Raw genomic sequence first — 16,008 nt, 5'->3', positions numbered from 1 at the left:
ATTATTTCGTAGTATTTCATCTGCCTATACGAGAACACTAAAATGCATTTATTTTCATGAATTATACTGTAGATTTTCGGAAGCTAGAGGCTATTGCAGCAGGAAATTTCTGTTTCAGGTCAGCTAAACTTCAGCCTCAATCAAATATTTCAAGGTGGTCTTTCGCTTATTTCATTAAGAGGTGAGAATAGAACAAAGTTACTCATTCTAAAGGACTGCACTTTTTTTCCCAAACCTAGGGTTCCACGAGCCCGCCATTGCAGGGAGAGGCTGGGAACTTTCAGGCTTTGTACGCACAAAACATTTTGGGTGATTCGCTGTAGTAATTAGCGCATGTATTTGCAAGGTGCACTCGTCAAGTATTTGCCATTCCAGGTGCCGTGTCGGTGGCACCGAATCCCGAGCAAATTTGGAAACTTGACAGAGAAGACAGAGCAGACGGAATGACGTTATACTTTGATAAAATGTAACCTGTATACATAATTTAACATATATTTCAATTCTGTAAACGCTCATAAAGACGCTTTAAAGGGAACACTGTAGATGTAATATGTATACTTTGTAAAACCGTACTAAATGATGGATATGTCATCTTATACTTTGCATACTGTTCAACACGACGTTTTTATACGTTTCACTGACAAACATCTTGTTCCAAATGTGTAGGTCAGAAATCTTGTTCAGGGGTATCGTATGGTCAGTTTGTATGCATTTGAATCTGGAATACATACCACTTGTCTCGTACTAGATATTAGCATTCACAGTATAAGCGGCGGTTGTTATGATCATACCAGTCTAAGGTACCACTACCTTTGCTGCATTTTTAGTGATCCGGGCATTATACAGGTTTATCCGTATTTTCACACTAGTCCATTTCGTTCTGTTTTAATTTCTATGGAGTATTACTATGAATAAGCAATCCGTGTGATACTTGTAGGGTCGGTAATGTGTCACAAGAGCAGTCTATATCCACCAAGCTTTGAAAACATTAGCATTTCACTATACCACTGCATTAACGTTTCTGGTACAGCCGTTACAAAAAAAAATAAATAAATAGATAAAAAAAATTAAAAATATCAATTTGTCGATTAGTTAAACAGAAAGGACCTCGAGAGGCTCTATATTTGCGCGCGAAGATTGGTTCGTGCTAAATTTCAAATCGAATTAGGTATTTTTATGCTATTTTACATAAACATGCGCCCCCTATATATTGGTCTGTTACAATGTTATTACAAATTTAAAAGGTCAATATTTACATCCAGGCTACATGAAAGCATTTTCAGCACACAGAAAAGGGCAATTTGTTTCCCTCTTTAAAAGAGTGAGAACATTCTAAAATATTTACAAATTATTAATCGTAGTGATTCAGAACAGGTTTATGCAAGTGCCTGAAAATCCATAAGGAGTCCACTGCATGCCACACAGCCTCGATGTATTCAAATGATTTGGAAGACAACAATTCTTTTCCACTCGACTACTATGACAGCTTTGGTGAAGGACATGTACTGAACCTGACAGAAACATTGAACAATTTGAATGGGCGATTCAACACTGCAACCAATATCCTCTGCGATAGCTCCGACTCATCTTTCCCCAGGTGATTATTCTTTTTGACTTCAACTAAAAAAGAAAACGTTTCCCATAATACATGCAAGGTTACATCGTTATTGTGGCTATATAATTTGCTTTGGATTTATTCTAAAATAAGACGCGGTGCAAAGAATTTGATGGTACCAATCCCTTTACGATTATGTTGTCGAGAATTGGTAAGGCTTATGTTTTTTCATTCGGCACACATGAATTCAAATCCACAACCAGCAGGGGTATTGGTAAGCGTTTCACTTTGTTTACGTTCTCACGAGTTTGGTTCATGTTTGTATATTTTTCAACTTAAAATCAAATTAGTACTGAGTAAGCTGTGATCCCATATTACTTTGGTACTTTCTCAATTCCTTCGTCCAAGTTCAATTCACGTGTCACAAATAGCGATGTCAAGAGAAGCTTTGCAAATTTGTGATATTTTGTCTAAGCACCGTATGTAACCTAAAAACTCCTGTAAACCTTGACATCATTTGCAAGGAGGTTTTATACGTCAGAAATTATATATCAATAATACAATGATAAAACGATAAATGTATTGTATTAATGATGAGAAATAACGCAATACCAACAGAAGTGACAGCAGAACTAGCTGGTTCATGTTGTATCAGCCAAAGTTCTTTCATCCTCGTCCTCAGCCAACAGCTGTTAGGACTCATTCAAACAAATAGTTTAATAAACATTTCTCTTTGAGTTAAAATTCAGTATATTTAGTTATACTTGAACAAATACTCCCCCCCCCCCCGAAAAAGGAGATCCAGTAGCCATGTCGCTAAAGTACGGGGCTTGACGTCCCTTCACTCATTTTACACGTATAGCTAAATAATCACCAATACTTTTTAAATAGTTTCTGTTCTAGAAACTTTGACTTTAGCTGCTGTTCCATCTGGCCCAAGGTCGAACACTGCAATACATGTACGCTACATACATTTTAAAGTTGAAATAACCATCAATACCATTTGAAGTAGTCTCACTTCTGGAAAAGCTTACTTCAAATGCAGTTTTGTTGGGCCGAAGGTCGAACTTTGCAATGAGAACTTCATGTATACATTAGAGGTCTACCCTGTCGGCCATTTTTAAAAAGTTCACAGTTTACGACGGTCCCTTGTTCCTCCTTTTTGTAATGTCTACACAGTTTAGTGATTCAGAATAAAAAAGAATTTCCGGGTTCAAACTCGGTGCATACATTCAGCGAGTTCAGTAATAAATACACTGAATCTGCATCACTCCTGTATCGTAGAATCAACGGTCTTTACAACACGCTTGAAAATGACATCTGCATTGGAAATATTCGTCGTTGTCGTTGAACTGTTCTGCTTTCACCGAAGTAAGTCATCAGCTCCATGTTCGGTATTGTTAGGGCTATTCATCTTAAATTAAAGACTGTTACCACTGTGGCTGAGTAGTTTTTGTGTTGGTTGGCGTGGTTTAAAGTATTATTATCGGAATTGCATTCGGAGGTTGTCTTACACGCCAAAATTGATATAAAGACCACGGAGCGTTCATGCAACTACTGCATAGAACCTAACTTTCGTGGCAAACCGGAAATAAATGAAATGTTGGGTGCAGATACAAATTAAAAAGGGGCCAACAAGTCCCTTATATTGGTACATGCCCAAGTACATCTCTGGGACATAGTTCTATTTATGATTGACATTGTGTTTTCTGTCTCTCTGTGCAGTTTTTCTGTAAACCTCAAGCGAAGACAGCAACGCTGAACAAGATGCCCTTAACTCGTCACAAAGTTATTAGTGATAACGCGTGCGGGATGTACACATACATTTATATGTACATGTATATTTACTTATCAGGTTTGTACTGTGTAATCATGTTTTATTTATGGTATGATGCATGTTATATATGCTACATGTACATGCACTGAGGTGTCTCAGAGTTGCAGTATGCATATTCCTGTACCAGTACGGTACATATACACCATGCGTGATGCAAATTGACTGTTTCATAATTGGACCATTAATTTCTCATTTTGTGATAACCATTTATATGTGTATTTTTCGTTCTGCAGTATTTTTTCATGCATCCTGTGGACAGATCGTTACAGTGATTATGAAATCAACAACCTATGCAGAGCAAGGAACTCCAGCCTTGTTAATGTGCAACTATTCTGTCAATGACATGTTTTACACGTTCAATTTCCTTCAGTGGCATAAAGAAACAGATTTATTAGCTTCCTACACAAAAGGATCCATGCAACCATACTACCCACCCGAATGGGGTGACAAATATTCCATGACCACAGACTCCATTGATAGCAGTAGTGTGTTGACTGTCTCTTCAGTACAATTCCCCTCTGATGAAGGGAGATACATTTGTAGGGTTCAGTTCCGAAAGTCAGGTACAGGGACCATCAGCAATGACACCTCTACTTTGGTGAATGTGATTGGTAAGTGCAGACTGTGCCCCCAATTTGCCTCAATATTTCAAGACGTGTTTCACATTGAACGTCACTTATTGGTCAATTTCTCCTCACTTTTATTTATTGTGACAATTCACACATAGAAAGTGTAAGCGTTGGGTCAAAACAACGCTGATAGTTGAGATTGATCGGAATCGTAAAGATCCAGAAATGACAGTACTCTTCAAGAATCGGTTTGTCCGACTGTGCTTGTACCTCTAGAGAATGGAAGCATTTGACACTAGTGACACAACTTATTAGAAAGCTATCTGCCATTGTATCAGCAGGTAAACCAACATCAGTTTAACTCTGTGCTCAAGACACAGAAAATATTGTGAAGACTGATATTGTAAAGCAATGTAAATATAAGGATAACGATAACTTATTGGCCCCTTTATTATGTTTTCTTCCAAAATTCTTTAGTTACAGGTGCATTACATGTACATTTACAACATGTGATGTACGGTACGTGTACTTGTGCTTGTATTGAAAAACCTCCACAAACCCTCAATTTCCAAGCAGACTGGTTTCCGTCTGCAAATTATGTTTGTTTGTTTGTTTGTTTGTTTGTTTGTTTTTTACTGGGAGTAGGAACAGGTCAATTCCCGATGTATAAAAAAAGGATTCCATGAATGTTGGCACTGAACAAAAATGACATATATGTAGTTAAGACACATTGTCGCGTTCCCCAATATAGGAATTATTACTAGGGTCAACAGATAAAATCGTGGCAGGAAGTAAGACGTTTGGGTCTCAGTAAGACTCTGATTTATTCACAACTTCTTCCTTTAATTATGCACCGCACAATAAGTAGCAAGGACGGCATCCGTTGATTCATGGCAGCGTACAGCATTGCTACTAAGATTTAAGAGTATCGGATTACAAGTATTTACTACCAGGCAAGGCACACACATGAAGTTCAACAACTGACCACGGGGTAACGTTCCGTCAGATGGGTTGACCGTAGCGGGAGTGGACCGCTAAGGCTCCGCCAGCCACACAGCTACGTGTCCCAGACCAGCATACCGCTGTTGCTCGTAACATGTATCGGAGCACACAGCGACTTGTGGTCAGTGTCGCACAACGAGTGGTCAGGCCAGGAAGCAAGACGGCAAGAGTGAAACCCTTGCCTTTTAAAGAGAATTCGGGCTTCTCGTATCATGAAGATACATGTGCTCGTTAGAGGAATAACGAATGAGGACTACCCTGTCGCTGTCCCTGGGCAGAGTGTGTGCAAATGTAGCGGAAGGGTTTCAGCAACAAATAAGTTTCAGTATTAAGCACGTACACATTTGACTATTGAACTCGTTGGTATAATGGTATTTATATCACGAGAGGGCGCTCCGTTGTTCTAAATTGAGTACCTGGTATCCGTATGTATGTACTAAAAATAGACCTTGTATCTGGGAAGACGGTGTGTGACCTCGGGTCAGGGAGAACAATAGAATTGGGGTCTTCCGTTGGAACGTACGTAAAAAGTTGTCGTTTTGGGGAGTTGGGTTGTTGTTACATGTTGCTGACACTGGAAAACGACATGGCGCCCTGAGTGTCACGAGGGAAGACTCACCACTATATGTTTGCCAGGGGATAATTCTTGAATCAGGGGGGATACTCATCACTTTCACATCATTTATTACCTGTACCTGCTGTGACTGACTGGAAGTCTACTCAAATTTTGGGAGAGCTGGAATAAATGCCAGAATCATCAAAATCAGACAGCCGTGTCTCAGGGCATCTGTTCGTCTGTCAAGAGACAATTGATACCCCGGCTCTACGCGGAGCCCCCTCAACATACTACAGTTTTTGGTAACACGGATGGGGTGGTGTTGATGCAGGTTGGACGCTGGTGCTGTTGATTTTGACGGGTGATTTTCCAATTGCGGGCCGGGAGACTTCAAGCTGTGCGGTAGTGTGCTACGCCGAGGTACTGCGGCGGTGTACGGGGTTGCCAACCAACAGCCAGGCGGCGTGCGTTGGCCGGGCCGACGCGGGTGTGCTGAGCCAGGCGGAGGTTTGTGAGCTGGACCGGCGTAGAGCGTGCTGTACCTGTCGGCGTGCGGGGCCAAGGACGCGGAGCGGTCCGGTGTGTGGCAACGGAGGACGGAGTTCGTCGAGGATTTCTACCGCCGGGAAGCTGTCCATCTCCAAGACCAAGTGGACTGGACTGGACTTAAGTAGTAGTAAATTGCTTGAAGTTTGGTTCATGTAGCGGGTTGTTGCCCAATTGCTGTACATATACGTGGGATTCCAGTCAGTTGCAGGTAAAACTTGTTGACCTATTAATTGCAGTTGTAATTGTGATTTGGTTTTGTAATTTTGTAAAGTTACTGAGTAACGTTAGTGTACTTGTTGTATGGTGGTGTAATGGCGACCTCGGAGTCTGCTCTGGTCGAGCAGTTAGTTAAAGGGCTAACGGATGCTTTGAAGCAGAGCCGACCCACTGTACAGAGGCCAGTTAAGTTGTCATGTTTTTCCGGTAGGCCAGTAAAACCAGGGGATCCGACAGTCAAAGAATGGCTCGAGGAAGTTGAAATATATTGTCAACAGTGCAAGATACCTGGTTCGGAAAAAGCGCAAATTGTGTTGAACCATCTGAAGAGTACAGCGTGTGATGAGATCAAATGCCATGGAGAGGCAGGGTTAAATTTTGAGTCTCTCAAGAAACTTCTTCATAAGCACTTTGGGGGCTGGGAAACGGTTCAGTCATTGCATAAGGCATTGTATGAGCGTGTACAATTAGAAGATGAAACACTTATGGATTTTTCCAGGGTTCTGATCAGAATGTATGATCGGATACTGGAAGTGGCCTCTGACAGTGAGAAGGTTTCGCTGCAAGGTCTCCGCGACAAAGTTCTAATAGGACAGTTTGTGGCGGGGGCTAAGAGTCAGGGTGTCAGACTTGAGTTAAGGAGATTAGAGTTGTCCAAGTCTCAACAAACATTTCCTGAATTGCGTGATGCTGCGCTGGAGATTTTTCGTGACCTTGAGAGAGCTCCAAAGGCAAAGCGTGCTCAGACAAGGCAAGTCGTCGCAGATTGCGATGAGGAAACACATGATCAGAGATCTGATGTGTTTGTTAATAGTGCAATGGGGAGCAAGGATCCCAAGCATAGTACAGAGTTGCAACAGATGTTGCAACAGCAGCATCAGATTATTAAGTGCCTGCAGGAACAGCAGGCCCAGTTGCAGAAGCAACAGGATCAAGTACTTGATCTTATGAAGCATTTGCTTCGTAGTCAGGAGTCTAAGGTTGTAGACAAGGGTGAAGTTGTGAAACCTTTTGGGAGGAAACAACTTGTTTGTTTCTCGTGCAAGCAACCAGGCCATTTTAAGAGTAGTTGTCCGAACCGAGACAGGAGTGCAAGCACTAGTAATAGTGGCACGCCAAGCCCTAAGGCTACAAACCCGGTTACTGTTCAGTCAGGGGGTGTGCAGCCACAAAGTAGGGGAGAGTTAAACTGACTCCCCTCACCACTGTGGGCCAAGTGGTTGAGGGATTTGAGAAAGAGGCCCCGCCCAAACTTCAGACTGATAAGGGAATGGGTTCCAATGTTAGGTCAGTAGATGAAGTCCTTGATAAACTGGTACGCACCAGTCCAAGGGCGCAGGTAGAATTGGCAGGTGTCCCAGTTAGCGTTGTTCTTGACACTGGGGCGGAAACCTCCCTTATAAGTGCAGCATTTTATAGGAGTAAATTGGCCGCACATGTGACCGGAGTGGAGCCCGTGGGTACCTATTTACGCGTGTTTGGCGTAGGACCTTGTGAGGTACCAGTTGAAGGATATGTCCAGATTCCCCTGAGGGTTTTCAACCAGACGGTTGAGGCACATTTCCTTGTAGTAAAAGAGAGCCCCGAGGTTGGTTTGGGGAGTGGGCGTGGCCCCGTTCTTTTGGGTTGCAATGTTTTGCACCAGTTAAGAAACATGGTGGTAGATCCCTCACACCGAGATGCAGAAGCATGGAATGTGACATTACAGTGGTATAATCTGACTAAAAGGGAGCCGGGTAGGGTTTCGGTAGAGCAAAAGAAGCCTGTAGTTGTCCGTACGGGGCGTTGCACGACATTTATTCCCCCAAGCGAAGTGCGTTCCGTAAAGTGTAATGTGCGTGTACCTTCAAATGTGTGGGAAGGGAAGACTGTGGTGCTAGAGGGAATTCGGGATAGAATTTCGGGAGGGGGAACAGCATCAGCTCAGTTGGATCCAGGGTTAAGCAGTGGCTTAAGGGTCTATGATGCATGTGAAGTTGTGCGTGGGAACAAGGTAAATGTTCTTGTAGCTAATATGGGTGCACAAATGTTAGCTATTCCCCCACATTCTCAGGTGGCATTCCTCAGTGAGGTGTCCCCAGCCGTTCAGGTTGATTGTGATTTGGAGGGTAGTCAAGTGAACGTTTCTGTCAATAGGATAATGACCCTGTCAGGTGATAGTTATTACGACACGGGTCCGGAGGAGCAGAGTCCTCCAGAGTCAGATTCAGTATTGGGGAGCGATGAACCACGGAAGTCTGAGATACATGTATATAAGGATGGAAGTTGTTATCAGTTACCACCAGGAGTGGACTTAGGTTCGTGTGATTTGAGTAGTGAAGAGCTAGATCGTGTTGTACATTTGATTCAGAAACACGATGCTGTATTTTCTAAGGATTCACTTGACTTGGGTACATGTGACAAAGTTCCACACAAGATACACACTGTTGATGAGGTGCCAGTGAGTCAACCGTATCGTAGGATACCTCCACAGTATATTGGAGAGGTTAAGGAGTTGCTTCAGAGGTTTTTGGAGCAGGGTATCATCCAGAGGAGTGGCAGTCCATATGCGAGTCTCATTGTTCTCGTTAAGAAACGGGATGGTGCTGTTCGCATATGTGTTGATTATCGGAGGCTAAACGCGAAGACGATACGCGACGCGTTCCTGCTGCCGCGTATCGATGAATCGTTGGAGGCTCTGCGTGGTGCGCGCTACTTTTCATCTCTCGATCTTGCGCACGGGTATCATCAGGTTGTAATGGATACGGAGTCCATTCCAAAGACTGCTTTTCGTGTTCCTTTTGGGTTATTCGAGTACACCCGGATGCCTTTCGGGCTTGTAAATGCACCGGGCACTTTTCAACGCACAATGGAAATGTGTTTAGGTGATATGAACCTCACCGAGCTTCTTATATATCTGGACGATATCCTTGTATTTTCTGGCGATGTAGAGGAACACATTAGTAGGCTAGGTAAAGTGTTCACCAGAATTGCTGACTTTGGATTGAAGGTAAAAGGGGGGAAGTGTCATTTCTTCCAGTCACAAGTAACTTACTTAGGACATGTTGTGAGTTCTGAAGGCATTTCTGTCGATGCCGACAAGGTCCAAAGGGTCAAAGACTGGCCGGTTCCCACAAGATCTGGGGAGCTGAGGTCGTTCTTAGGATTGGCAGGATATTATAGGAGGTTTATTGCCGGGTTTTCTAAGATTGCAGCACCTCTTCATGAGTTATTGCCCTCATTGGTCAAGGGAAAGCCAGTTGTGAATCAAAAGAAGTTTGAGTGGACAGCGGAGGCCGATGAGGCATTCTGTAGGTTGAAACAGGTGCTCACGGAGGCTCCGGTGCTTAAGTACCCAGATTTCACTAAGCCGTTTGTGCTGGAGGTCGATGCCTCATTGAAAGGCTTAGGGGCATGCCTCGCCCAAGAAGATGAGCAAGGGAGGCGACATCCAGTTGCTTACGCTAGCAGGGGGCTTAGGGGTGCTGAGCGTAATTATCCCGACTATAGTTCGTTTAAACTAGAGTTGTTAGCGTTAAAGTGGGCGATTGTCGATAAATTTCGTGATTACCTTGTGGGGGCGAGATTTACAGTGTTGACAGATCATAACCCTCTTGCACATCTAAAAACTGCAAAGTTAGGGGCGTGTGAGATGAGATGGGTTGCTCAACTTGCTGCATTTAACTTTGGCGTTCAGTTCAGGTCAGGGGTTAGTAATAAGTGTGCAGATGCTCTTAGCCGGTATCCTGGCCATTGTTATTGTTCAGCCAGTGAGGTTGAACAGGTGTTCCAGTCAATGGTACACTCCACTTCAGTTCCACTTCGGGTAGATGTCTCACGGGCTGCCGTTCGTGAGTCAAATGTGCAGGATCACTCTCCAAGCGGAAACCCGCCGAGTGTGTTTCCATCATGGACTTCAGACCAGTTGTCGGCCTTGCAAAAGGACGATCCGGAGTTAGGAATTGTTTGGAGGCGTTGGGAGGCAGGTTGGCGTCCAGGGGAGCCAGTGGCGGATTTGGGTTCTGAGTCACCCGAGTTGAAAGCGTGGGTGTGGCAGTGGCCGCGTTTTGTTGAACGTGACGGGGTTCTCTGCCGTCAGGTCAACGATCCATTGCATGGAGAGTTGTTTCAGATTTTACTGCCGGAATGTCTCATCCCTCGGGTGATGCAGGGTTGTCATGATGGATGGGGACATCAGGGTGTTACCAGGACTTGCTCACTCTTAAGGAGGCGAGTCTATTGGCCCAACATGGCTACCATGGTACGCCGTTATATTAGTCAGTGTAGGCAGTGTATAACCGCGAAGGCCATGGAACCTAAACCCAGGACGCGTATGCGTCACCTACTTGCGTTTAGACCGCTCGAGGTTGTGGCGATTGACTTTGTGAAGCTTGACAAGGGAAAGGGTGGTTATGAAGATGTTCTTGTCATTACAGATGTTTATACCAGATTTGTGCAGGCGGTACCTTGCAAAGATCAACTTGCTGTTACGGTAGCCAAAGCTCTTATACAGCATTGGTTCACTCGTTTCGGGATCCCTAGTAGAATACATAGCGATCAGGGAAGGAATTTCGAAGGGGAAGTAATCCGGGAACTTTGTGCTTTGTATGGGATAACTAAATCTAGAACAACACCCTATCACCCTGAAGGAAATTCACAGGCAGAACGGTTCAATAGAACATTGTTCGGATTAATTAAGTCCCTTAGTGAGCGGGATAGACGCAAGTGGCCTGAGTTCTTGGCTCATTTAGTGTTTGTATATAATGCCACGCCACATTGTGTGACTGGGGAGGCACCGTATACTCTCATGTTTGGGAGAGAACCAACTATTCCTTTAGATCAGCTTCTTGGGAAAACTGACAGTGATTGGGGCCAAGACTTTGTAAAAGAGCAGTCACAGTTAATTGATAGAGCTAACGAACTAGTCAGTGATAGAGTAGCTAAGGTTTGTAACCGTAACAAGGCTGCTTACGATGTGAAAGCTACTACAAAACCTATTGGAACTGGTACACAAGTGTTGTTGAAGAAATGTGCATTTCGGGGGCGACACAAATTGGCAAATGCATATGAGAGCACACCCTATGTAGTTGTTGGAGTTAATGACCATGGTGATGTGTATCACATCCGACCATTACTGGGAGGGGAACAAAAGAGTGTTCACAGAAGGTTGTTACGGGTTTGTCCGCCAGAATTTGGGGAGTCAAGCAGTAGTAGTGAAACTGAGTCAGATGACTCTGATTGGGGTTTTATTGAAACCAGTGGTAATGCTGCAGAGCAGACTCTGAGTTCGGGTGCGAAGCTGGTTGACCAACAGAAAGTAGGGGAGCCAGCCACGGGGTCTAGTAGGGATGTAAAGCCTCTTTGGAGATCCAAGCGGAGTACCCGTGGGAAGCATAAGAACCCATTTCATTTGCCAAGGTCAGCGGTGCGCTGAGTATTTAATACCAAGGGTTGGTTGGTAGTTCCCTGTGTATGGCTGAAGGTTGGTTTAAAGGCCGACTGTTGGGAAGGACTGGGGTATCCAGCTTCCTTGCGGGCGCCCCAACTGGATAGCAGCGCAGTGTCTACAGCCACCGTAGTCAGGTTTGTGGTTAATCATTGGGTGTAATCAAGCGGGCAATGTGTGTTGGTGAGTCCCACTACCAATGGAAGTAGTTCACATGTTTGTATTGTTTGGACATAGTTTTGTTAAACGCCTTCGCCACCAGCGTGGATATTTTGATATTGAGTTGTCGAGAGGTACTTATTCGATAAAGTGTCTTGGGGAGGGTGGTCTCACAATTGGCCGTGTGCTAAGAGACCCTCAGCGATATTTGAATCAACTTAGGGAGGCTTCACCTAAGGTGCTTATTCTTGATCTGGGAACCAATGATCTGTGTTCTAGGGAGAATAGTCCGGAGGCGGTACATGTCTCTATGTGTAAATTAGTTAAAGAGTTTTCAAGTTGGGGTATTACGCCAGAGGTTGTTGTATTCTTACCCGTTTTACCACGAACAAGTGGCATGAGAAGTTACCAAGTTTCATTAGAAGAGTACAATGTTTCAATGAGTTGCTAGAGTGTTCAACATTCACAGAGGATAGATGGTGGCTGTGGCGACACAGGTCCCTGAGAAATCCTAGTTTTATCCTTGACGGGGTACACTTAAACCAGTTGGGTATGATGCATTACGAGAAGACACTCAGCCGGCTTGTTAAGTTTTTTGAATTTCGAGTTTTGTAAATTGACCAAAAAAACCCCTCTGGGTCTACTTTCTAACTTGATGTATGTCAGTATTCTGCTTTGCTAAGAGTAGCAAGAGTTATCATTGTACAAATGGACACATTGTGTTACATGGTCTGTTCTGCTGTTTATTTAACTGAAATTGTTAAAAAAATCATAGTTTGTATTGATTAGTAATCCCTGCGATCTTCAGGCGCAGATCGTTAAAGTAGGGGAGGATGTAGCGGAAGGGTTTCAGCAACAAATAAGTTTCAGTATTAAGCACGTACACATTTGACTATTGAACTCGTTGGTATAATGGTATTTATATCACGAGAGGGCGCTCCGTTGTTCTAAATTGAGTACCTGGTATCCGTATGTATGTACTAAAAATAGACCTTGTATCTGGGAAGACGGTGTGTGACCTCGGGTCAGGGAGAACAATAGAATTGGGGTCTTCCGTTGGAACGTACGTAAAAAGTTGTCGTTTTGGGGAGTTGGGTTGTTGTTACATGTTGCTGACACTGGAAAACGACATGGCGCCCTGAGTGTCACGAGGGAAGACTCACCACTATATGTTTGCCAGGGGATAATTCTTGAATCAGGGGGGATACTCATCACTTTCACATCATTTATTGCCTGTACCTGCTGTGACTGACTGGAAGTCTACTCAAATTTTGGGAGAGCTGGAATAAATGCCAGAATCATCAAAATCAGACAGCCGTGTCTCAGGGCATCTGTTCGTCTGTCAAGAGACAATTGATACCCCGGCTCTACGCGGAGCCCCCTCAACATACTACACAAATACTGCATACGTAATGCCAAATGATGCAACGTTGGTGCAGGTCACGCGCAAGCAGGCTGGCTGCGGTGCATGACAGAAGTGTCTCCCGCTCGCGTGGCAGGAAGGGGCAAGAGCACAGCGGCAACACGCACTCATGTATGGCCGCAAGGGTCAAATGCGATGCACAACTCCGGCAATCATGCAGCAAGACAATGCGTGAGATAAGGCTTTACACAGAATGATGTTGCAGTGATGAAGAAAACTCTTAGGCCATAAGTGCGACATAAAATGAAAAACAGTATTTCTGAGATTCGCAACAACATTATTATCTCCATCCAACAGCAAAAAAACAAGTACACCCACCAGTGTACATGTGCACGCATGCGATTTTGGTACGTATACTGATATCTCCATGAAATTTACAGCCTTGGGTATACTCAGTGGTTGCTGGAGTAAAAGAACATTTGATACAATTAGTCTATTCCTACATGATTCCAAACACGATAACTTCACCAACTTCAATGCTAAAAGTTTCCTTACTGTACGTTTACTGATAGTCATGTCACTAGAAGTGTTGGAATCCGTGTAAATTTATAATGTACGAACATCAAGGATATGAAACAGATCCAATACGTTCAACTTCCATATTGCAGTATCAGTGTTGTATCCAAGACTGAGACCCACTCCTTCAAGACTAAGACCAAGACTTCGAGACAGACACCCATGTACCGATACCTGGACTCCCAAGACCAAGAACAAACACTAAAATTGTATACTTGTTAAACCAAAGGAAACAAGGACATTTGCAACACACCGTTATACATAGATTCAAGATTTTTTTTTACTTTACCACTGGCAAATACAATGTAGTTGTGATGAGCTGGAGACTTTTGATATGTCAATAGCATTAGCAACTATGAACTCCCAAGCCTTTTTTTCATAATTTCAAATGATATATAGGGCATATAGATTTCATACAAACCTACTGAGCGTGATATGTAAAATGCTTTAATACGAAATGATCCTTCGTTTATGCTTAACGCCTGAGCTTACCAGTGATACTACTGGACTGGTCAGAAAGGTCAGGAAAAAATGAACCCACTGGTATTGTATTTTTATATTGAATGCATGAAATTGTCACTCTCACCGATGACCCCACCGATGCAAACATATCGACTTTCTTTTTCGTGGAAAAAAATTCAGAAAGACAAATTTCCAAATAAGATCTTGATTTCTTAGATGACAAATGACGAAAAGAAAAATGACATCAAGTTCAACATGCTTTCCACATCTACATGCAAACAGAGGTTCTCACTGGTGCATATGACTGATGCTGCCATGTTGCTGACGGGTTCAGCCAAATCTTGTGAACTCGTTTTACTTAACAGTGTCGCGTGAATACAGAAGTTGTATCCCATAGGCCTATGTCTGTGAATTCCGAAATTGTCTTTATGCAAGCGGTTTACCCCTCAGTCTCAGCTTCACATTCTGTACGGCCAGTACACATCATTAGGCATAGTATGTGTACCCATCACACAGATTTTTTCCGTAATGCAGGATTTTAAACCTAGTACATTCCCCTGTCCAGTACAAAGAGGGCATGTTAAAAGTAAAGGTTTCCACTGGTAAGCAGTCAGCTTAAATACAGTACTGTACATATAGGTGTTTGAATACAGCTCAAGAAATCTTCGCATTTTCTGGTTGTGTAATACGGAGCTGTTTCAGAATAATTTTGAACAAAAAAACCCACTTTCCTTTCCATTATTAATCTGCATTGAAAGTGCTTCCCACAAGTATCGTCTTGTCTGACTCAACTCGAACCTACCAGTCCACTGGAGGCAAAGCATATCTGGTAGAAGGAGTGAACCATCAATTCAACTGTACCGTACCTGGCATCAACCCAAGGGCATCATTCAGCTGGTCTGTGGGAGGTAGAGACACCACAGAGGATAACAGCAATGACATCGTAGCCGCTGATGGATTGACTACCAACAGCAGTACAGTCACCTTGTCACCGGTTTGGAGTCATCATGGAGAGACTTTGTTGTGCAAAGCCTCCAATAAAGATGATCATACTGGGATAAATGGCAGTCTTGCAATTGATATTAAAGGTATATTTGCGGGATTACTCATGGAAAGACCATGTTTTCCATTACTTTGGTGTAAATTAATACTCTTGACTTCCTGTTTCATTAACTTGCAAAACTGTCTTTTCTTACGAGCAGTGCCACCAAAACGTTCATCCATGACACTATTTGACGCAAATGGAGTTTTCACGCCGCGAGGTACAGTCAGTGTAGACCAACATGCATTACATGTCTTCACCTGCCAGGCACACTACAGACCAGAAGCCACCCTTCAAATGATTAATATTAATATGAGGATGACAAAATGAAACTCCTAATCAAAAAACAATCATTGACTTGCAAGATCCCTTTAACAGGCACCTCATCCACGACTAAGAGTGCTTTCGATGTACGACGCCTTACTAGAAGTGCACGGAGTATAGTAGAGAATATGCAATTCCCAAGAATCATTGTGATAATATTCATGAATGCAATTATTCACACAGGTCCCCCAGATACCCTTGTTATTACTGGCAGCTCATCCATGACTGAGAATGTCCTGACTACATTGTCATGTACAGCAGACGGAGGATACCCTGATGATTGGAGTCTGGTTTGGTCTAAGGGAGGTTCGCCTATAACTGGACCAACGACAAGCTCGTCGGCATCAGGGAGTCGCTACAGCTTCATGAGCAC

At 43.4% G+C, this 16,008-nt stretch overlaps 2 protein-coding genes across 20 annotated transcripts in view; one reads left to right on the top strand and one right to left on the bottom strand.

The window, feature by feature from the left end:
* Positions 1-16,008, bottom strand: part of LOC110990617 (uncharacterized) — a 271,293-nt gene that overhangs the window by 117,123 nt on the left and 138,162 nt on the right. The window lies entirely within an intron of this gene.
* Positions 1-16,008, top strand: part of LOC110988921 (fibroblast growth factor receptor-like) — a 94,023-nt gene that overhangs the window by 32,217 nt on the left and 45,798 nt on the right. The window lies entirely within an intron of this gene.

This window comes from Acanthaster planci, linkage group LG10, assembly GCF_054643075.1.
Source record: "Acanthaster planci isolate LZ-2023a linkage group LG10, COTS_SCS, whole genome shotgun sequence".
In the NCBI taxonomy this organism is placed as follows: Eukaryota; Metazoa; Echinodermata; class Asteroidea; order Valvatida; family Acanthasteridae; genus Acanthaster; species Acanthaster planci.
This window is presented reverse-complemented; position numbering and strand designations above follow the sequence as displayed.